Source organism: Garra rufa, chromosome 3 (assembly GCF_049309525.1).
Source record: "Garra rufa chromosome 3, GarRuf1.0, whole genome shotgun sequence".
NCBI lineage: Eukaryota > Metazoa > Chordata > Actinopteri > Cypriniformes > Cyprinidae > Garra > Garra rufa.
This window is the reverse complement of record NC_133363.1, coordinates 62,151,990-62,175,496: the sequence shown is the minus strand read 5'-3', so window position 1 is coordinate 62,175,496 and position 23,507 is coordinate 62,151,990. Positions and strand designations below refer to the sequence as shown.

General features: G+C 42.1%; 1 pseudogene; it reads left to right on the top strand.

Moving 5' to 3' along the window:
* Window positions 1-21,577, top strand: part of LOC141331698 (peroxidasin homolog) — a 33,014-nt pseudogene extending 11,437 nt beyond the window's left edge.
* Window positions 21,578-23,507: the final 1,930 nt, after the last annotated feature.

The window sequence follows — 23,507 nt, the reverse complement described above, 5'->3', positions numbered from 1 at the left end:
CCCTGATAAAGTTAAGACCTGGATCCGTAGTCACAATCGCTGTTGGCGGTGTGCCAGATCTCACCATGCTGCCCAATGTGACTTAAAGAAGCCCTGCAGTCTTTGCCGTGGCCTACATCTTCGTCCCCTTCATGACGTGAACAGCAGTCCTCCTTCCACTGAGGATTCTGCAACCGTGGAGAAGAGTTGCTTTACTAGCTCCTCCTCTGATAGGTTATTCTTAGACAAACCGTCCGTCAGTGGCCGTGTGATGCTTAAAGTGGTTCCAGTGCACCTGAGTTATGAGGATCGTACCCTGGATACTTACGCCCTCATGGACGATGGGTCTGAGAGAACAATCCTGCTTTCCGCTGCTGTTGAAGCCCTGGGCATTCAGGGTATTCCTGAAGACCTTCCATTACGGACAGTCAGAGATGATGTTCAGGTTATTCGCGGCCGTTCCATTGCCTTCCAGATTTCTCCTGTCTGTCGACCGCAGATCAGTTATCAGATCAGTCACGCCTTTACTGCTGACCGCCTTAACCTATCACGCCAGTCCTATCCTGTGGAACAGTTACGCCGGAAGTACAGACACTTGAGAGGCCTTCCTATTCGTTCCCTGACTGATGTCCAGCCTTTGCTCCTTATTGGTTCCGACCAACCTCACCTTATCACCCCCACTGAGCCTGTTCGATGGGGCGGCCTAGGAGCGCCAGTGGCCGTTCGTACCCGCCTGGGATGGACACTTCAGGGTCCCGTTCCTTCCTTTAGTTGTCCTTCTGCCCCTCGCCAATGCCTGCTTACCTCTGTGATTCCTGCCCAAGATGAGCTCCTTCACCATGTTCAGAGATTGTGGCAGTTGGATACGGTTCCTTACCGTGAGTGTAAAGAGGTTACTCGTTCTAAGCAAGACCAGGAAGCCCTTCAACTGCTTGACCGCAAGACCCTTACCCTAGAGATTGAGGGTGTTCATCGCCTGGCCACCCCTCTTCTTCGTCATAAAGACATGCCTTTGTTAAATTCTCCTAGAGAATCTGTCTTGTCTAATCTTCGCAGCGTGGAGCGGCGTCTGCTGAAGGATCCTGAGAAAGCCGAAACCTACCGAGCAGAGATGCATAGACTCCTTGAGACTGGAGCTGTTCGTGTAGTACCTGATCCTGTCCCTGATGCTCCTGAGTGTTGGTACATTCCTCACCACCTTGTGAGCCACAATGGGAAGTCCCGTCTCGTCTTCAATTGTTCCCATCAGTACCGAGGTCAGAGCCTTAACCAGTACCTTCTGCCCGGACCAACCCTTGGAGTGTCATTGTTAGGTGTCCTTCTTCGCTTCCGGGAATGTCCTGTAGCCGTGAGTGGAGATATTAAGGCGATGTTCCACCAGGTTCGCCTTCTGCCTGAAGATCGTCCTTTGCTCCGCTTCCTATGGCGAGACCTGCACATGGATGAGGCTCCTCAGACTTTCGAATGGTTAGTCCTACCCTTCGGAACCACGTCCAGTCCTTGTTGTGCGATCTATGCACTCCAGCGCCACACTCGTCAGCACCCCTTGACGGATGAGGAGATTCTTTTCTCTATAGAAAGATGTTTCTATGTGGATAATTGCCTCCAAAGCCTTCCTTCGTCTGAGGCAGCCAGGAGTCTGATCGATCGCCTGCGTACTGTCCTTTCTGCAGCTGGATTTGAGATCCGGCAGTGGGCCTCTAATGATCCTGCGGTATTGAGTCACCTACCACCTGAGGCTCGAGCGACTAGTGTGGAGCTGTGGCTGACCCAGGAGAAGACCGATGTCCCTGAGTCCACGTTAGGGTTGAGTTGGAATTGGCAGTCCGATACCTTGTGTTATAAACACAGACCCGTGATCTATAACACCCCCACCTTGCGGAATATTTACCGGGTCCTTGCTACACAGTACGACCCTCTAGGACTGCTCCTTCCTTATTTGACCCGTGCCAAAGTGATCGTTAAACACCTTTGGAACAAACAGAGAGAGTGGGACGATCCTAACCTCCCTCCAGACCTTCTCCATTCCTGGATACAGTGGGAAGAAGAACTTCGCTGTCTTCCTAGTGTCTGTTTCCGTCGGCCTTATATTCCCTCTGCAGTTGGGACTGATGGAGTTACTCGTGAGGTCCACATATTCTCAGATGCCTCTGAACAAGCCTACGGAGCCGTAGCTTATCTGCGCACTGTCGACCCAGCTGGTCAGACCCACCTCTCCTTTCTCATTGCTCGCTCCCGTGTTACTCCTAAGCGAGTACATTCCATTCCCCGATTGGAGCTCTGTGGGAGCTTAGTTGCAGCCCAGCTTGCGAAGTTGCTGGCAAATGAGCTGACCTTGCCTATCCGCTCTACCGTCCTGTGGACAGATTCTACTACGGTCCTTCAGTGGCTAAAGTCTGAGTCATGCCGTTACCGAGTCTTCGTTGGTAATCGGATCGCCGAGATCCAGGAACTTACGGATCAGTGCTTGTGGCGCTATGTTGGTTCTGCAGATAACCCTGCCGATGACCTCACCAAAGGGAGACCTCTTTCCTACCTTGCTTCCCCGAATCGATGGTGCCAAGGACCCCCTTTCCTTCTAATTCACCCTCGAGAATGGCCTGTCCTTCCTACTTCAGAGCCTAGTGATGATCCTGCTGAGTTGCGAAAGTCTACCTTCTGTGGAGTTGTCGCCTCGCCTACCACCTCTAGCCACCCTGATCGATGGAACCAGCCTACCTGGTCAGATCTTCTCGATGCCACAGCACGAGACCTTCAAGGTGGCTCTGATTCTGAAGCAGTTCCTGAAGCCACGGATTATCGTCAAGCAGAAGTCCACGTCCTCAAACACGTCCAACAGGAATCCTTTCCTGAAGATTATCACCTGTTAGAATCCGGGAAGACCGTGAGACCTAGTAGCCGTTTAGTTGCCTTGGCCCCTGAGATGGATCCTTCCACTGGCTTGATCAGGGTGGGTGGCCGTTTGAGGAGAGTGGCTGACCTTGCAGATTCCGTTCTCCATCCAGTAGTCCTAGACTCTAGGCATCCAGTTACTCGCCTGACAATTTCGCCATTATGATAACCAACTGCATCATCCTGGATCAGAGCGGCTGTTTGCTGAGATAAGAAGACATTATTGGATCCTACGAGGCCGTGAAGCGGTTCGGCGTTTTCAGCATACCTGTACGGAATGTCGCAGATGGAGAGGCCAGCCTTCAGTGCCTCAGATGTCCGATTTGCCCTCTGCCCGCCTTCAGCTTTACAAGCCCGCCTTCCATTCATGTGGGATGGATTGCTTCGGTCCTTTCCTAGTCAAGGTTGGCAGACGTACAGAGAAGCGCTGGGGTGTTCTCTTCAAGTGTCTCACGACGAGAGCTGTACACTTAGACTTGCTCCCTAGCCTAAGTACTGATTCCTTTCTTATGGCCCTTCGCAGGTTCATCGCTAGGCGAGGCACCCCGGCGCAGTTATGGTCAGATCAAGGGACCAACTTCCGTGGAGGCGAGCGGGAGTTGCGAGAAGCATATGCCGCCTTAGCTCCTGATCTGCAGCGTCATCTTGTACGCCAGAAGATCCAGTTCTGCTTCAATCCCCCCTCAGCCCCTCACTTTGGTGGAGTTTGGGAGAGGGAGGTGAGATCAATCAAATCAGCCCTGTACACCATTTTGGGTTCCCAGTCGGTTCCTGAAGAGGTTCTGATGACAGTTTTGTTGGAAGTTGAGGCTATCCTCAACTCAAAACCCTTGGGTTACGTATCCTCCGACGTGGCCGATGCTGACCCAGTGACCCCCAGTAGTCTCCTCATGGGGCGGCCCGATGGATCATTGCCTCAAGTCATTTATCCAGAATCAGAGATGTTAAGTCGTCGTAGATGGAGACATTCCCAGATCTTGGCCGATCGATTCTGGTCTCGATTCATCCGTGATTACCTTCCCAGCCTGCAGACCAGGCAGAAATGGCAAGCCTCACCTCCTGACCTCCAAAGGAATACCTGCGTCATGATTGTCGACCCTCAGCTGCCCCGAGGTTCATGGCCTGTAGGGAAAGTCGTTCAGACCCACATCAGTCCTGATGGTCATGTCAGATCAGTGGATGTGCAGATCAAGGATAAGATCTACACCCGACCAGTGGCCCGCCTAGTGGTCCTGCCAACCTTACCTTCCGAGGACCCTGGAACCTCTAACCTTCCAGAATAGAGTCGCCTTTCCTGAATACAAAGATGCTTCTCATCTTTGGGGGCGGCTGTTGTAAAGGATCCTTTAAGAGAGGGCTTTTATTCTGACATCGTTTGTCACTTTCCAAGCCGAGCAGCCTTGTTAGTTAAGCCGCTGGTGCCAGCTGAAGTTTATATCTGCTGAGTCGATCTCTGAAAGAACATTTTACCTTTTGTTGGTGATATTTCCTGCAGCCATTACCTTAAGGTGTTAGTCATTGACCTGCAAGTAAGCCTATTTGCTTTAGTTTTGTGTTTATGGAGATCGTTATTGAGTTATTTATAACTGCGTCACCCGCACATGTATAGACATGCCCGTGGCAGTTGATTCTGTTTGTCTATCTTAATGATGCTGTTTAAGATGTAACTATTTCTTCTTTATTGAGCTGTACATCACTGTTTTGGTTTTCGATAATACCTCTGGTGACGTGATCTTAATATTTCAAGCAGTTTATGCAAAACGAGCGATCGCGTTCTAATGTGCAGGGATTATGCCCATATATGGAGTGATGTTTAGCATGTCAGACGATCACTTACGACTTTATATGTTGACTGTGATGCTTTATTTTCCTTCCTTGGATTGTATATTCTATTAGGAATGTTATGAATGAGGATTTGGCCAGCTTGAGCTGCATTTGTGTACCCACAGATGTTATTATTGTATGTACCTAATTATTGCTAATTATTCACTATTGTTTCTTGTATTTCTTGTGCTCCAGACTAATACCTCTACTGGCTGGAAGCGATTCTCTCTTATCAATACAACATTGAAAGCCAATCACCTGTCTCCTCGTCCTTTATAATACTGTGCTCTAACCGGCACCCAGGGGGTTCACTCGTCCAATTAAAAATCATAACCTTACAGTTAAAAGTCTCTCCAACACCTTACATTGTGATTACAGGAAGAAAATATAAATGTCTGCTTTATTTTATGTACCTCCACAATAATAACAAAACACCTTGTTATGTCTAGCCTATAGACAGCTTGAAAGGTCTACTTCAGTAAAACAATTGAAAACAAATTTGTGTTTATTTATTTCATATAAATCCAACAAGAGGTACAATCTTTCTCGTGTGAGCTCTGTACTATTGTGCTCACACACAGGCGCAGCACAGCCTGTTGGTATAAAGCCTGGAATTCAACCCAGAAGAACAATGCGATGCGACGCACGGCTTGATTCAGCAAAAGTTACTATTTAATAATATATAATAAATATAATTAAAATATGATCAGACTACGTATCTAATCCGTCAATGCATGTGACAGAAATATTTAAGCAATAACAAAAATAATAATAGGCGAATAATAATGATAACAATAATAATAGGCTAATTACTATTATTATTATTATTATTATTATTATTATTATTATTATTATTATTATTATTATTATTGCTATTATAAAATCTCTTTACTTCTTTCTGTTTGTATTTCGATTTGCTATTAAATCAAATGATATTCGAATAAAGAAATATTCCAAGCCAGATTATTCAAAAATAATAAGTCACATCCTCTGGGTCTGAGTTGGATAACATTATATTGTGGACAGACTGGAGATTAATCCTAATAAAATAATAAAATCTGGACACAAAGAAGGCATTTTGTTACACACACTTATCATGTATAGCTTGTTCAGTCACATGAAATTAATCAGAATTAGTACCGAAATTTCAAAATATAAAAGCATTGTCAAATAACATCATTTTGACTATAATGTTTAACATCAGCGTCAAAACGCGTTGCAGCAGCATACAGACATAGGCGATACAGCTCGCGCGCCTATTGGCTGCTCTGTGGCAACTGCAGCAGCCTATCGAGCGAGGCCTGGCGTGACGCCAGATCCAATTAGGGAACTTTGCGCCCACTGCGTCACGTCCCGCCAAAACGGGCGTGGTCTAGGCCTATAAATACCGCTCGCAGGCAGCTATTATCTGTTTTTTCATCATCGAAGCAACCAGAGCGTGTGCGTGCACGGCAAGATACGCAGTACTCGTTCCCTCTCTAGAGAGAACCGAGGTTACGTTAGTAACAGAGTACGTTCTCTCACGAGAGGTCTCTCGTACTGCGTAAGATATATTTTACGCTAGGGGACCCAATGCAAAACGCTGTGCATGCTGAGATCTGACACCAAAGACCCAAGGGCGAAACCAGGGGTTCATATAGTGCACAATCACCTAGGGAACTCACAGGGAGTCCGGGAAGAGGGCGGGGCAACGCCGCACTCTTCCATGTAGTGCAGCGTCGCTCAGACGCTGAGTTCGTCATACAGACAGGGTGGGGCACGGCCTGAACTGATGGGGAAATATAAGTCTCTTACCCAGTTCGCTGGTTAACTAGACCAACAGTAGCCTGGCCTGCAAGGTGGGAACCTCCAGGTTGTTAAACCTTATAAATGTAGACGGAGAGGCCCAGCCCGCCGCCGTACAAATGTCTTGCAAGGCAATCCTACTTGACCAGGCCCACGATGAGGCCACGCCCCTTGTGGAATGTGCTCTGACACCCAGGGGGCACTGCATGCCCTTGGAAGCATATGCCAGCGCAATAGCATCAACTATCCACCTAGAAAGGCTCTGTTTCGACACGGCCAGTCCCTTAGAAGGCCCATAGAATTAAACAAAAAGCTGTTCCGTCTGCCTAAAAGCAGACGAGCGAGACACGTAAGCTCGTAATGCCCTGACTGGGCATAGGAGGCCCGCGTCTATTTCCTCATCAGCTGACAGAGCGATGACCTGTGCCCTAAACGGTGTGTTGAGGGATTTCGGAACGTAACCATGCTTGGATTTGAGTATGACTTTAGAGTCATTAGGTCCAAACTCCATGCACGTCACGCCCACGGAGAGCGCGTACAAGTCCCCTATGTGCTTCACCGAAGCGAGAGCCAGCAGAAACACAGTCTTAAGAGACAGGTATTTCACATCAATCGTCTGCAGAGGCTCAAATGGTCCACATTTCATGGCCTCTAGCACCATAGAAAGGTCGCACATGGGGACTGAGGGAGGTCTGGGAGGATTCAGTCTCCTAGCCCCCCTAAGGAAGCGGATGACTAAATCGTTCCTTCCTATTGACTGACCTAGCATTGTCCTCGAGAACGCTGCTATGGCCGCCACGTAGACTTTTTGAGTGTGGATGGGGTTCTGCCCTTGTCCAGCAGCTCTTGTAAGAAGGAAAGCACCTCCGTCACACCACAGTCAGTGGGTGACAAGCCGCGGGTTGTGCACCAGCCCGAAAATACAGACCATTTTGAGGAGTAGAGCCGTCTTGTAGATGGAGCTCTAGACTGCGTGATCGTGTTAAGTACTCATTTAGGGAGTTCATAATATATTCGCTGGTGGCCCAGGCATGAAGGGACCACAGCTCTGGGTGAGGATGCCAAATCGAGCCGCCGGCCTGAGAGAGAAGGTCTCTCCTCACTGGTATCGGCCACGGGGCAGTGCTCGTCAGCTGCATCAGCGCTGGGAACCAGGGCTGGTTTTCCCAAAACGGCGCTACCAGCAGTATTGAACATCCTTTTTCCTTGACCCTCTCTATCACCTGAGGCAGGAGAGAGACGGGGGGAAAAGCATAGAGATGACGACGGGGCCATACGTGGGCCAGCGCGCCCATGCTTTTGGAGTAAAATTCCGGACAGTGAGCGTTGTCCTGAGACGCGAACAGGTCTACTTCCGCTCTGCCAAATTTCTTCCACAGTAGTTGTACTTTATGTGGGTGCAGAGACCATTCGCCTGCCGGAACCATGTTCCTGGACAGTCTATCTGGTCCTATCTTTAGGAACCCCCGGCACGTGCGCTGCTTTCAGCGAGCGCAGGTTGCGGTGAGCCCATACCAGGAGGCGTTCTGCAAGCCTGTACAGGTTCCTTGACCTGAGACCGCCCTGGCGATTTATGTAGGACACCACTGACATGTTGTCCGAGCGGACTAGTACGTGGCTCCCTTTTATTTGGGGACAGAAGCACGTCAGCGCGTTCTCTACTGCCAGCATTTTGAGGCAGTTGATGTGCAGGAGCTTTTCCTGTTCTGACCACTGGCCGAAAGACGGTCTGCCCCCGAGCAGAGCCCCCCATCCCGAGGTGAATGCGTCCGTAGACACCACTTTTATCCTCGAGGAAGTCCCCAGGCTTACACCTGATTGGTACCAGTCGACTGCTTTCCACAGTTTCAGGGCTGTGACGCACTTCCGATTGACCGTGAGACGAAGTTGACCGGACGCCCACGCTTGGCGCGGTACACGCGCTTTCAGCCAGAACTGCAGTGGGCGCATGCGGAGCAGACCCAGCTGGAGAACTGATGACGCTGCGGCCATGAGACCCAGCATTTTCTGGAATCTCTTGAGCGGGACGGATGCGCCGCAGCGGAACGAGCCCGCTGTGCGCTGAATGTCTACCGCGCTGTGGTGATAGTCGTGCTATCATGGACAACGAGTCCAATTCTGTGCCCAGGAAGGAAGTCTTCTGACTGGGAGACAGAGAGCTCTTCGCCCAATTGACCCTGAGACCCAAATTCTCGAGGTGATTGAGTAACATGGTCGTGTGCTCTACGAGCACTGAGCGAGATTGTGCTAGAATCAGCCAATCGTCCAGATAGTTCAGTATTCGCACGCCCTTCAGCCTGAGGGGAACGAGCACTGCATCCATGCACTTCGTAAATGTACGGGGTGCCAGGGATAAACCGAACGGCAGGACTGTATACTGATATGCCTGGCCCTCGAAGGCGAATCTCAAAAACCGCCTTTGACGTGACGCTATCTGTATTTGATCTTTCAGATCCACTGATACGAACCAGTCTCCTTGGCGAACTTGCACGAGGATTTTTCTGGTCGTGAGCATCCTGAACTGTCGCTTCACAAGCACTCTGTTCAGTTGCCTTAGATCTAGTATGGGTCTGAGACCCCCGTCTTTTTTCGGTACCAGGAAATATCTGCTGTATAGCCCTCCTTCGCTCTGAGCTTGAGAAAGGGGCTCTATGACCCCTTTGCTCAATAGTTTCGCCACTTCGGCTCGAAGTAGGTGTGCTACTTCTGCTTGTATCGTGGTTTCGACGCACGCTGTATAGCGGCGTGGGCGTCAGTGAAACTGTAGCGAATAGCCTCTTTTTATAATGTCCAGCCCCCATTTTGAAACCCCGGGAAGCTTTTCCCATGCGTCTGCATGAATATCTAGAGGTTGAATACGAAGCGTGCTCCGTTCGTTCAGTAACGGAGTGATTACGGTGTGCTGTGGCACAAAAGACGTGCTCGTGACATTTCAGGCATGTGGCACGCTGATAGTGGGAACTATTATGTCTGGGTGTGGATGTGGGGCAGCGGGCACATTTAACACACTCCAAACAACGTTCGCCTGCATAGAGCGAATGCACGTTGGTTTCGTTTTTACAGAAACCGTGGGACGTGCATAATGTGGTGTCTGTGGGCACTGTGAAGCGGGCACATTTACCACGTGTGAAGCGCAAACAATCTGAGTCGATTTTATGTGCGCGGGAACTGTGTGACAGGCTGTGCTTTTGTGTAGTGATGGGCACTGGGCAGTGGGCATGCTTACTACACATGAGACACCATCGGCTGTGGCCGGGACACCAGAAAATACACTCTTTTGGGGATTTATCTGGGTAGCCGTGAGAACGGCTTTTGTGTACAGGCAAACGGGCGACAGAGCCGGTTTGTTGGCTGCAGAGGACACTGGAACAGTCACATTTTCTGGAACTGGACGAGCAAATAACTTTGGTGGGGGTCCGGCGATGTGGGACTCGCGCACCGTCGTTTTCCTAGCTTTGCTAGGACGGCTTCGGAGGCTCAGGCTTTAGCTCAATCCTAGGCCTCCTGCCTGCTCTGCGGTGGTTAAAGCGCGGCGGAGCAGATTCGACGTCTGGCGGCAAGCTTTGGAGGGCAGAGCCGACTTAGCCCGCCGTCCAGCGGAGGGCGGACATAAGTGGGCTGCTATTGCCTCTTCGACCGGCGGCAGAGAGAGGTATCCTCTGTTCTCGGCGCCATCCACAGTAGAGAACGCCAAGGAAGAAGATGGGCTTCTCTTGTGCATGCAAATTTAATTTACACTTACAGTCTTATGTACACTTACACAACTCTTACTCGCATATGCAAATCATTTATGCACAAATATAACGCCATACTCTGCCTACTAAAAAAAAAAAGGAAACAATCAACAGAGTGGTACAGAACATATATATATATATATATATATTAGTGGTGGGCCGTTATCGGCGTTAACGTGCTGCGTTAACGTGAGACTCTTATCGGGCGATAAAAAAAATATCGCCGTTAATCTATTCTCAAAGTTGGGTTGGGAGCTGGGTCTAAACTACGCAAGATATGATGACTTTCACCTTGATATTTTAGCGCGGATGACGTATACCTAGTCGAATTGCACTGTAGGGGGCGAGAACGAGTCTTCAACTTCTGTGAAATTACCACATCAAATGAGACGCGCAAACATAAATGCAGTTATGAAGCCGCTTCAGGGCAGGTGCGTTGCTAGACCCTTTTTACTGGGGCACGTGAGTTATAATTTACTTTGATAATCCCGAAATAAAGACATTAAACTATATGCAACAACTAAATTGACGCTTCTAAAAGCAACGCAGTTTAACCCAAGACTATGCACGCAGATATCCATGCCGGTGCGCGTCTGTGCAGCACGCGCACGTCGTGCAGCCTTTTGCGCAGAAGTAGGCTACTTGGTTACACAAGTTTGTATAGGTAATTATGTTGTAAATGCAATTGTCAAGCAGTTTGTGATGCATTTTGGAAACAGGAGATAAGCGCCTGATCTAATGCGCCACCTGGCCCGTTCTCGAATACTTACTTTTAGTCATTATTTGGGTAGCACACATATTCTGAATGCCTTCAGCAGAATTCAAATTAGCCATTTTAATCTAGATTAATCTAGATTAATTCCAAGATTTAATCTAGATTAATCTAGATTAAAAAAATTAATCTATGCCCACCCCTAATATATATATATATATATATATATATATATATATATATATATATATATATATATTTATTTTAAAATGCAAAAAAACTAAATTGTACAACTGTACACGTAACTTATTTTTATAAAATGAAAAAAAAAAATAATAATAATAATCTCTGCAATGTTATAGAAAATTAAAAATTCCTGTGCACCTCCAGCAGTAACATGAACCAAAGTCTCTGAAATTTTCTTCAGTTTAAAAAGTAGAATATATTTTTCATTTTCCACATTTGGCACATCTTTGTGACTCACTGATTGCACTGAATTTTCACTCAGGCATGAAACTGAAACAAGAAAACCTTCTTACTACAGCAAAATATCTTGCTTGTTTTTTTTTTTTTTCATTTATTTATTTTGATTTTGTTGTTGTGTTGTTGCTTATTTGGTTGACATTCATTTTGTTGCTTATTTTTAATTTATATTTACATTCTTGCTATTTTTCCATATTTTTTGTTGCACAGGTTTTTTTTTTTTTTTTTTTTTTTGCATCTTCATGTATATGTATACACAATTGTTCTGATGTGGTACTGTGTTACATGCCAGAAGTGTTGGGCACGTATACCTTTAAAAAAGTAATTAGTTATAGTTACTAGTTACTTCTCACAAATAGTAACTGAGTTAGTAACTGGTTACATCATTATAAAAGTAACTAATTACCAGACAAAGTAACTATTGCGTTACTTTATAAGAATCTAATTTAATATAACTGTAAAATAAATATAAAACATTTTACACAAATGTACACTATTTTAATGATGTTGTGGGAAGACGTGAAAGACAACTATCAAATTCAACATATTATTAGGGGCCAAGCCCGAAGGGCTGTAGCCCCTATTGTATCTGTATGTTTTCCTATTATTATTAGGGGCCAAGCCCTGAAAGGGCTGTAGCCCCTATTGTATCTGTATGTTTTCCTATTATTATTAGGGGCCAAGCCCTGAAAGGGCTGTAGCCCCTATTGTATCTGTATGTTTTCCTATTATTATTATTCTTCTTCTCAATGGGAGTCTATGGCAGCCCTATGAACGCAATATAGGAAAATGATGAAAATTGGCACAAATATAGTCATGACCATAAATAGTAATCTGACCAAATTTGAAGTCCCTAGGACCAACTCTATAGCGCCACCACTAGTCCAAATATTCAACATAAAAATGCTAATAACTCCTGAACCCCTAAACCTAGAAAAATGAAACTTAGTAGACACGATTCCTCTCATCACGCTGATCACATTGAATACCTTACATTAAAACTCCACCCATTACAGTTGCGGCCATTTTGAAAAGTACAGTAATCAGTCTATTGGCTACTCCTCCTTTAAAATTGATCCAATTCTTCTCAAATTTGGCTCAGATGATCTCTAGACTGAGCTGAACAGACGAAACTAAGCCAGAAAATTTTAGTCATCTTTGTTCAAAAGTTATGATGTCGCAAAGTTAACGAGGTTGACCCAAAATTGGTTCAGAGGCCATATCTCTGCCAAACTTTAATCAATTGAACTGAAACTTGGTATGGTTCATTAGCACCATGGTCTGAGGGTCCTTGCCAAAGTTGGGAATAGCGCCACCTATGGGTCATGAGATAGCAAAAAAGCATATAATAGCTTATAACTTCTGAACGGTTAGTCAGAAATTCAATATATTGGTGTCTGTGGATTGGGTCATGCCGAATCTGAGGATATCAATTATGCCAGGATCAAGTGAACCGTGTGTCCGCCATTTTGAAATGTGACATAAATTGCAATATCTTTCAAACCATTTGACATATCTGCACAAAAATCTCTAAGCATCATAAACACGATGTCCTGGAGGTACCTCGGAAGTTTGAAGACAGCGCCACCTACTGTTTCAGAGATATAACAATTCTTTCAAAAAAGCTTATAACTTCTAAAAACATTGTCCAAATTTTGAAAAGTTTATATAGTTTTATTCCCTGGGTTATGCCGATTCTTTTGATGTCTCATTTGTCATTTTCCAGAAATGTGACTGTCAGCCATATTGAAGTGAATGGAAAAACTGTTTTTCCCCTACTCCTTCTGCAAATTTGTCCTAATTTTGTCCAAAATCTGGTCATATGATCTTTGGACCAAGACGCACAGAAATAACTAAGCAGGTTTTTGATATTCATTACCGTTCCTGAGAAATACCTCTCCAAAGTTGACCGTGCCTGTGTTTGTTGAATTTTGCTAGTTAGCTTAGCATACAAATTGGTTAGCATGGTAATTATTTGCCATTCATTTTAATGTAGCTCTTTAGCTATCAGATCAACCATAAGCTACTTTATTATTAAGTTATCTTAGCATGCTAATCTGTCTACAACACTAAGTCGTTCTTTTGTGAGCTCATTCTCACCCTTAAACCTCTCTTCTGGAGCCAGTGGACTGTGGGTGACCTGAGTGGTGCACTCTGCTAAGCCACTTGAGTCAAAGCACAAAGTCCGTTGTGTTGTGGGTTCGAGTCCCGTATGGTACAACTTAATAAAATTGTGCATGGTGTTGTGCTGTTTTGATTCGTTTATTATCCAGATCAGCATGTACTAATCTATATTGCTCCTGGATTAAACAAATGTCTTTTTCCGTTTTGCTTTCATTCTCATTTGAATTTCTGTTTATTCTTAGTTCATTCTCGCCAATAATTCTGAACTGGCCATTTTTCACATTCTTTCAATGTCTGCTGCTTTTGTTCTTCTCGCAGCCCTTTTGGCGGCTTGTTTCTGTTTATTCTTAGTTCATTCTTGCCGATTATTCTGAACTGGCCATTTTTCAATTTCATTCAATGTCTGCTGCTTTTGTTCTTCCCGCAGCCCTTTTAGCGGCTTGGCCCCTTCGCTGCTTGCAGCTATATTTATAAATATTATCATTAGTGGAACAATAAAGCACAATAGATGGTTTCGAACTTTAAATTTCGTTATCACCTGCGTTCTTAGCCACTAATTTTGTGGCGGCATGTGACAAATGTAAGCTGCTTCAGTAGATTAGAATTAGGCTACTTGTCACTGACGCAGAGAGACTCTTTTTTTTCCTGGGCATAAGTTGCACGTTACATCAATATTTTTGCTTATACTTCCAGTTTGCAAAAGCTACCTTTGAACTTGTTGGACTTGCCTACGTTGTGACTTTTTTTTGTGATTTTGTGATTTTGGTGTGTGCGATTGACCGTGCGTGTGCTTGTGTGTGAACTCTCACACTACTCTGCCTCTGATTGGCAAACTATAGAAATTTACTCAATCTAAGCCAATCATTGCGTTCTCAGTTACACCACGTTTACAGACACACCAATCATCATCATTGGTTATGTGTCCCGCCCCGAACACACACCCCAGAGAGAAAGAGATGTCCTATGGCTGAGAGACAGTGTTGCCAAGTCCGCTTATTTTAAGCGACTTTGGGCTTGTTTTTTTGTAAAGTCGCTTACAAATATTGATAGTCACTGGTCGCGTTTTTTTGGGCTTGTTTCTAAAGTGTAGTTGCTTATTTGGGCTTGATCCCAGCTCCATAATAAGTTGTCAAGCAGATATTTTCTATATGTTATTTAAACCATAGACAGATATAAACGATTAAAACGTACCAGTTTGTCTACTGTTCCCACTGTCTCTCCCTCCCCTTTCCCCATACACACAGGAGACAGCAGTTTTTTCCCACCCACATCCTGCTTCTAATTGGCTCTGACCCAGATGCAACGAGTACTAGCCAATCATAGGCAGGGCAGTGCAATCTGTTTTTTTTTTTTTCAGGTTAGGAAAACGTCAGACGTTTAAAGAAATGCGCGCAAGTTGCGAGTAGACTGATGGTGACTGACTGGATTGTATGATAGTTTTTTTGGAGGAACAAATGCCCGGGACAAAGTGGGCGAAATACCCGAGATATAACAAAGACTGGGAGAGAGAGAAAGGAGTAAAATAAATGATTCAACCCGTCGCGGAGGATGACTCAAAAGCACTGTGCAGAGTATGCAAGTGTGAAATACGTGCAATGTCAAATGTTTTCTAATGAAGTTGTCTAATGTTATAATGTTAAAAGGTGGTTTAACTCCCTCTTGTGGTCATTGTCCTGAAGGTCAGGGGGGAGAAAAATAAATAAACTACTGTATTGACAATCTGTATCCACAGTTTAAAAATCCGTCCCCACGGATTGTAAAACTGCAAACAGTTTATTTATTTTTCTCTTCCCTGAACCTAGGGGGGGGCTCCGTAGAAATTGTCGCTTGTTTTGGGCTTGTTTTCACAGGCCTGGTTGCTTATTTATCTCGTGAGATCTGGCAACACTGCTGAGAGAGACGCTGCTCGCATGAAATCCGCTTCAGTGTTCTCAGTTATAGTAACGCACATTTTATTGTCAGTAACGGTAACGGCGTTGTAACGGGGGAAACAGTAATTTGTTTGATTACTCGTTACTGAAAAAAGTATCGCCGTTAGTAACGCCGTTTATTTATAGCGCCGTTATTCCCATCACTGCATGCCAGTGCCTCAAATGTCAATGCCAAGCCCTGGTTGTGGGTGATATTCATGACTTTCGTGAGATCAGAAATGGACTTGAGTGAGAGAGTTAAATACAAAAGGGTTTTGTACTATAGTCAGAGAGAAAGAGGTGACTTAAGCCCCGTTAACACTACACGCGACTTCTGTCGCTGCATGTCGCCAGAGGCTGGCGATGAGGTCGCTAGTGGGCGTTCTCATTACTGGTTGCTTTAGAAAAAAAGCCAAGCAGGTTACAATTCATTTTAATGCAGTTAATATTATTTTAATATGTTACGTTTTTTTGCTATCTAATCATCGCTGGCGGCCGCTGTCGTCGCCGGAAATCACCAGCTCTCCATTGAAATTAATGGGTTTGCATCGCTTTGTCGTAGATGTAGAAGAGACCATTACTCTCCTTTTCACATTTTTCCTCTTTAACATCAGTGTAACACAAATACAGGCTAGTTCAGTGAAATAACTCCATCTTCTTCTTTCTTTACAGATTTACCCACATCTACTCTGACTGTGACACCAGCCAGTCCTGTTTTCACTGGAGAGACAGTCAATCTGAAGTGTGTGATCAAGTCGTACAGTAACTGGAGATATGAGTGGTATAAAGGCACAAACAGTGTAATGTTACAGACGTCTGATCATTACACTGTAAACAGTGGCACTCTCACTATCAGAGGAGCTACTGAGTCTGATGAGGATCAGTACAGGTGTAGAGGACAGAGAGATAAAAGACCAAACTCATCACAATCAAGCTCTGTCTCTCTCACTTTGAAGGGTGAGTTCAATATTATCGTCCTCATCAACTCTACATGTACACTACCAGTCAAAAGTTTGGACACACATTGTGTCCGAACCTTTGACCGGTAGTGTATGATTACAAATCTGATCGGAAGATTTTCAGATATTACATTCACACTTCTAATTAACATGCTTGGTTAATTTTAACCAAAATGTTGCACATTACTATAAATGTTCAAATTAACAACAGAGCTATTATATGTTTATATAGACTACATATAATTACATGCTGTTACGTCCCCCATTTTATGTCTAGGGAGGGAAGGTACGTAACAGAATAAAAGTTGGTGTTGTGTGTGTGATAGCTCTGCGGATCAATCAACAACCTTAAAAGTAGTTGACAACAAAAAAAGCCCAATCTAGAACTTGAAGGAAAACTTTTTTATTGTGAAGAGGCAGGAGGGTTTAAAGGCTTCAAGAGGGGGCTCAGGCCAAAACAAACATTAGACATCAACTGGTAAACAGAAACTAACTAACCTTCCAAAAGAAAATAAATAAAAATGCCCTCACTTCTTAGCTAACATAAACAGGAGAAAACTATTTCAGAAAGAAAAATGGCACCCCCCTCTCTACTCAACCCTGTTCTAAATTAACAAATACAAAAACCTAAAGACCTCATCACAAACAGAAAACAAACAAAGATTGATAAATTCTGGGATTTCTAGTTGTAAATATGGATATACAACAAAAGTGAATTACACAATACCACTCACTCAGAGAATCCACTCAGCAAAACGGAAGATCAGGGGCGGACTGGCCATCGGGAGAACCGGGACAATTTCTGGTGGCCTGGCAGCCTGGCAGCCAATTTGGCCCGCTGCCGTTTTTTTTTAATTTATATTTTATTTTCATATATATATTGTTTGTTGTTGTTTCTGTTGCCTACCGAATATACTAAACTCATTATTTCCCAATTCGCCATTCAATAATAATACTCTAATAAATCGTAATCCGGTTCGCCTTGATTGACAACGCAATTCGCCACGCGCACGCTCCGCCCATCCACCAAAAAAATGCAATACTCGAGAATGGAGCGCCCAGGTGGAGCAGAGAGTCGAAACTGTCCTGTTCAGTACTTCATTTACAGGTCAGATACATCTGTAAATAGACTATTGTAGTTTTGTTTACTTAGTTAAGCATTAAACTGCTTGCAAATATTATCAATAGCAGCCAGTTTGCTGCAAAATTAACAAAATGGCATAATTTTGTAAATAGTAGGAATTTAGCAGACAATTCACATTGTTTTATAACACGTTTAGAGGGAACTAAGGCTAACAACAATACAACCCTTACAAAACTTAACCATGTTTTCACTAAAAACCATTGTTACTATAGTTAAACTATGGTAACCACAAATTAAAAAAAAAAGGTTTTGCTACACTTTATGGTATTTGTAGTAAAACTCTGGTTATACAAATTGTAATCAAAATGCTAAAAAAAAAAAAAAAAAAAAAACAGTTACTACTATACTTTTACCATAGGCCTAATTAAACCATGGTTAATTTTCCTAATGACAAAATATGACCCATGATAATGCAAAAAAAAAAAAAAAAAAATATCAGTATTAGGATTTTACTAAAGATATATTCAAGATGTAGCTATTATTGTAGGCTAACCGTTTTGACATTTGGGCAAGATAAAACAATAGCACATGGTCCTAATGTAATACATTTTTATAAAAAGGTAAATGGAAGTTCAAGAGATAATCTTTAATTATTTTGCGTGGCACCAGCCAATGGATGATACTTTTTATGTGATAATAATAATGGTTTTACAAAAAAATATATATATTGTCCATGGTTTCAGAATTTGTAGTGGGTTTTTGGGATGGCCTGGATGAGTGTGAGATTTCCCGGCCTGAAATTTTGTCCCAGTCCGCCCCTGAATATAGTTCACCAAAACAACAGAAGAATCCTTGCAACACCAAGAGAAGAGAAGAGAATCCTCACCACAGGCCTTTGCCTTTTTCTTTTTCTTTTTCTTTTTCTTTTTCTTTTTTTTCTTCTTCTTCTTCTTCTTCTTCTTCTTCTTCTTCTTCTTCTTCTTCTTCTTCTTCTTCTTGTTTTACGGCAGATCGCACAACCACACAGTCTGTGTTGGCAATGCTGGTTAAATCTCAACTGTTCTCTCTCATCCTCCAATCAGTGGGCACAGCCAATCATTGGTGTCAGGAGGTAGCCATCTCTTCCTAATAGTTAGTAGAGTGGTGGAACAAAGAGAGAGAGAGAGAGAGGTAGAGAGAGAAAGAGAGAGAGAACAGGAAAAGCACAAATACGTCCTGGGATGTAACAATGTAAAAAAAAAAAAAAAAAAAACTTCTCTTCAGTGTTGTTGACAATGAACTGTGAACAAAGGAAAACTTCTGACGTAAATGCCAAGTTAAGTGACATATTGTTCACAATCTTTTTTGTTGCCATCTTTCCGTGGTTTAAACACTGATTGAACGATTACATTAGACATGATACATTTTGCTAAATTATACTGTCTTTCAGCATTACTTCATTCATGTTTATTTTGCACTATAACTTATTAAACTGGAAGAGACTCACTCTGTGATGCTGCTTGAATTGAAGTGCTGTATAGATATTTGTCATGTTACATTTAAAAGCATTAAAATTCATTGTTTAAAAACCAGTGTACAGGATTTGAAAGCTGAGATTTTGTGTCTAACCAGAATAAAAAGGCACAAAGCACTTTGAGATTATTGGATGAGAGGTGTGCTACAATCTGGCAATTCTAGGGTCAAACAGAGTCTGCTTCAATTTTTTAACTGTTAATTGATTTATTTATTGTCATGCTAATTTTGACAGCCCTAAATGCAACATTTTCTTCACACACAGTCCTGATCATCGACTGTGCTTTATCGGCTGAATAAATTGCTTTTATTGGCCAATATACATATTATTGGCTGATAGAGTTTTTCGCTCCAAACCGGGGTGACTAATAATAATGCGTTATGAATGCTGGCTGGTACTTTCAAGGTTCAAATGCAACATGATTGTTTCATGGATTGAAGCCAGTAACTTGTATGCTATATTTCAACTCTTCTATATTAATTTAAATAGTTTTGTGAGAGAAACAGCCCAAAATGACAAACATGTCATCATGACATTACAGCAAGACAGATTAACCTGCACGTACCTGGTAATAGTCACTACGATATTTTTTCTTCCCATTGTCACACAACAAAAGCTTTAGCCTGTAAACAAAATAATTTACAGGTAAGCATCACTGCAGTTAAATATGCTTTTTTACTGCCAGAACTTTCCACTTTGCATGTGACCAGAAAGGGACATTGCTGCTGAGACACAAAACACTGAGAAACAGGTTAAATAGTCATTGACTTTAATAGTGGAAATAAATATATGTTCATATTGAAACATCATTTCTCTCCACATCTCTTTCTTAAATATCACTGGTACACAAATACAGAAACATGATCAGATCATGTTTTCTGACTAGTTCACTGAAAGAGCTACGTCTTCTTTTTACAGATTTGCCCACATCTACACTGAGTGTGACACCAGCCAGTCCTGTATTCACTGGAGAGACAGTCAATCTGACGTGTGTGATTGAGACTTACAGTAACTGGAGTCAGAGAAATGGCCTGACAAATTACTGGAGAAAAGACTGGACATATAACCAGTCACCTGACTGGAGATATGAGTGGTTTAAAGGCACATACAACAGTGTAATGTTACAGATGTCTGTGCGTTACACTGTAAACAGAGACAATCTCACCATCAGAGGAGCTACTGAGTCTGACGTGGATCAGTACTGGTGTAGAGGACAGAGAAATGAAAGACCAAAATCATCACAATTAAGCTCTGCTGTTTCTCTCACTATGGAGGGTGAGTTAATTGTCCTCATAAATTCACTACAAAATTCTGTACACAGTTTACATACTATAAACTGTAGACATAGTGTGGGTTGTACAATTGTGTGCTGTGCTGAAACACATTTATTTCTTCATAACAGCATAAAAATAAGTATTTTTCTCAGAACACATATGTGAAATAGACAGTTACTGTATTTAGTTAACACTGAATCTACAAGCTCCTGAAGAATGTAACAATTGAGATTTTGCATGTGAAGATTACAAAAAGTATACAACAATATAAGTTTCACAGTAGGTGATTTGTCTGCTTTTATCTTTATCAGATTTACCCAGATCTACACTGACTGTCACACCAGACAGTCCTGTATTCAGTGGAAAGACAGTCAATCTGAAGTGTGTGATTGAGTTTGATCACAGTGACTGGAGATATGAGTGGTATAAAGGCACAAACAACAGTGTAAAGTTACAGGTGTTTGATCGTTACACTGTAAACAGAGACACTCTCACAATTAGAGGAGTGAATGAGTCTGATCAGGATCAGTACTGGTGTAGAGGACAGAGAGATGAAAGACCAAAAATATCACAGGAGAGTAATCGAATAAATCTGTCTGTTAATGGTGAGTAAATACTGTGATAAACACTTGCCTGTTGTTCAACATTACCAGGCACTAAAATATATGCACTGATGCACTAAAATTAAGTAATTAATAGTTTTAGAGGATTTTAACTAACCTACTTTTAGGAAAACACGTTTTATTAGAATGTCCTGAATGTATAAACATAAATTATATATTTCTGATTAAATTAATGTTATATCCAGTGAGGTCATGTGGGTAAAGTCTGAAGTATTGAAATATTGAGTAATATCATGTACTTTTGTAATATTATAATACAGTACATGACTTACAAACATATCTGTGTATTTTTCATGTTCTCCAGTCTCAGCAGCTTCCTCATCTCCTCGTCTGGTCACTGGTGTGGTTGTGGGATTGAGTGTTTGTCTGTTGATCTTCATCTCACTGCTGCTGCTGTGGAGATACAAGAAGAACAAAGGTGTGGAGTAGTTCATAACATTTTGTATGATTAATACAACTGGACCGCAATAAATGCAAGACACAGTTTCTGAATTGGGGCTCATGACACAAATATCAGCATAAAGTGACACAGTAGGCACTGCAAATGCTCTTTAAGTGACCATAATGCTCTTTATTTCTATTATAGATCAGCAGCGTAACATTAACCAGACATCAGGTCCAAATCGATCTGCAGAATCTCAACCTGAAAACTATCCTCTACAGTCTGGTCAGCCTCAATAACGAATTATCTAAAGTGATAGTTACACACACACACACACACACACACACACACACACACACACACACACACACACACACACACACACACACACACACACACACACACACACACACACACACACAATTCATCACCAAATCTAGTTTTATATATATATATATATATATATATATATATATATATATATATATATATATATATATATATATATATAAAAAGTCTCAGTGATTTTACACTGAAAGTCATTGGGGTCCACGTTTTTGACAACAGCATTTTTTTTTTTTTTTTTATATTTTTTTTAACTATTCCTTTAAGCTTTATGTATAACTATATAAATCTGCTAAACATCTTTGGTTTCTGTCCAGCAGGTGCTGATCATGTTTATGATGACGTGATGACAGTGAAAAACAGAGATAAAGGTTATAAAAAACAATCTACACATGTATTATTCAAAACCCACATTCATTCAATCATTTTGGCTTGCCTTTTTTTTTCTTTTCACTTAATACAGTGAAAGTCAATGTGGTCCAACTTTGTTTGGCCAAACAGCATTCATAATTTTAAATGATTTTCTTCTCTCTTCAAGAGGTTTAATTTTTACCTATTATCCTCAAAATGCTTGTTTGCTGTTCAGCAGGTTCTGATCATGTTTATGATGATGTAACTATAAAGAATAAAGGAGGTAAAGGTTGAGTCCTAAGCCTTATAAAAATATAAAATAATAATAAAAAAAACATTGCATCATATAAAATCAACAATTCAATCATGTTGACTTGACTTTTTTTCCTCAGATGATCGAGAACCATCAGATGTGACATATTCAGAGGTCACTGTTAAAAAAAAGATGGATAAAGGTTAAAACAAACCCTCTTAACTACACCTATACAATACAATCATCTGTTTAAACCAGAAACATTCATGCATTTCTTATTATTATTATTTTCAGATGATGCCGTTGCCAAAACAAATAATGTGACATACTCAGAATTCGGAAAAAGAGAAAAGAAATGCAAAAACAAAAGTGAGATTCAATTTTTCCTGAAATACAATATTTTCAGTATGTTCTATATAATCTGATTTATCTTCTGTTTTGCTATAGAAGTTAGTATCGCAGAACCCAGCGATTTGACTTATGCACAGATCAATACACAGGACAAAAAGAACACCAAAGGCAAAGGTAAATACACAACGAATGACATCTAAACACAATGATTTATCACATGTAACTTGGATATAATCATTTTGTAATATGAGAAAAAAAACAAACAAACAAACAAAAAAACATCGTAAACAGGATTGAAAGAGCCAGTTCATGCATCTTCATTTCCGAAATGTAACAAAAAGTCACAACACAACAGTATTAAGAGTAAAGTCACAAAGAGTATTTAAGCAATGCTAAGAGATTAAGGCCCAGTTTCGCAGACAGAGTTTAACTTAAACCAGGACTAGGCGTTTGTTAGACAGGACATTAAAGCAGCTTTTATAATAATAATAAAAAAAGCCTTAGAAATGAACATTACTGGTGTGCATTTTGAGACAAAACAATAGCACTAACATATGTTACATGTCTGTGCAAGTTATTTTCAGTTAAGATAGCTGAAACATGCATTTTAGTCTGACACTAAGCTTAAGTCTTGTTTGTGAAACAGGGGTAATGCAACGGTAAAAACAGACCTAGACAGACTAGAGAATCAGATAACCAAAATGTTTTTTTATTATAGGTGCTGGACTTGCTGATATTATGATTGAAATGAAATCTAAGCAGAAAGACAGAGGTAAAGAGATGATCTGACGTGTTGTCATGAGAATGTTACAGATATTGTGAAAAGTGTGTAAAATAATATAAAATATTTTATCAAACGTGCTACAAAATCAACTAAAATAAAATGCTCTGATCTCTCTTATTGTGGATTACCAGTTACTAGTTTGGCA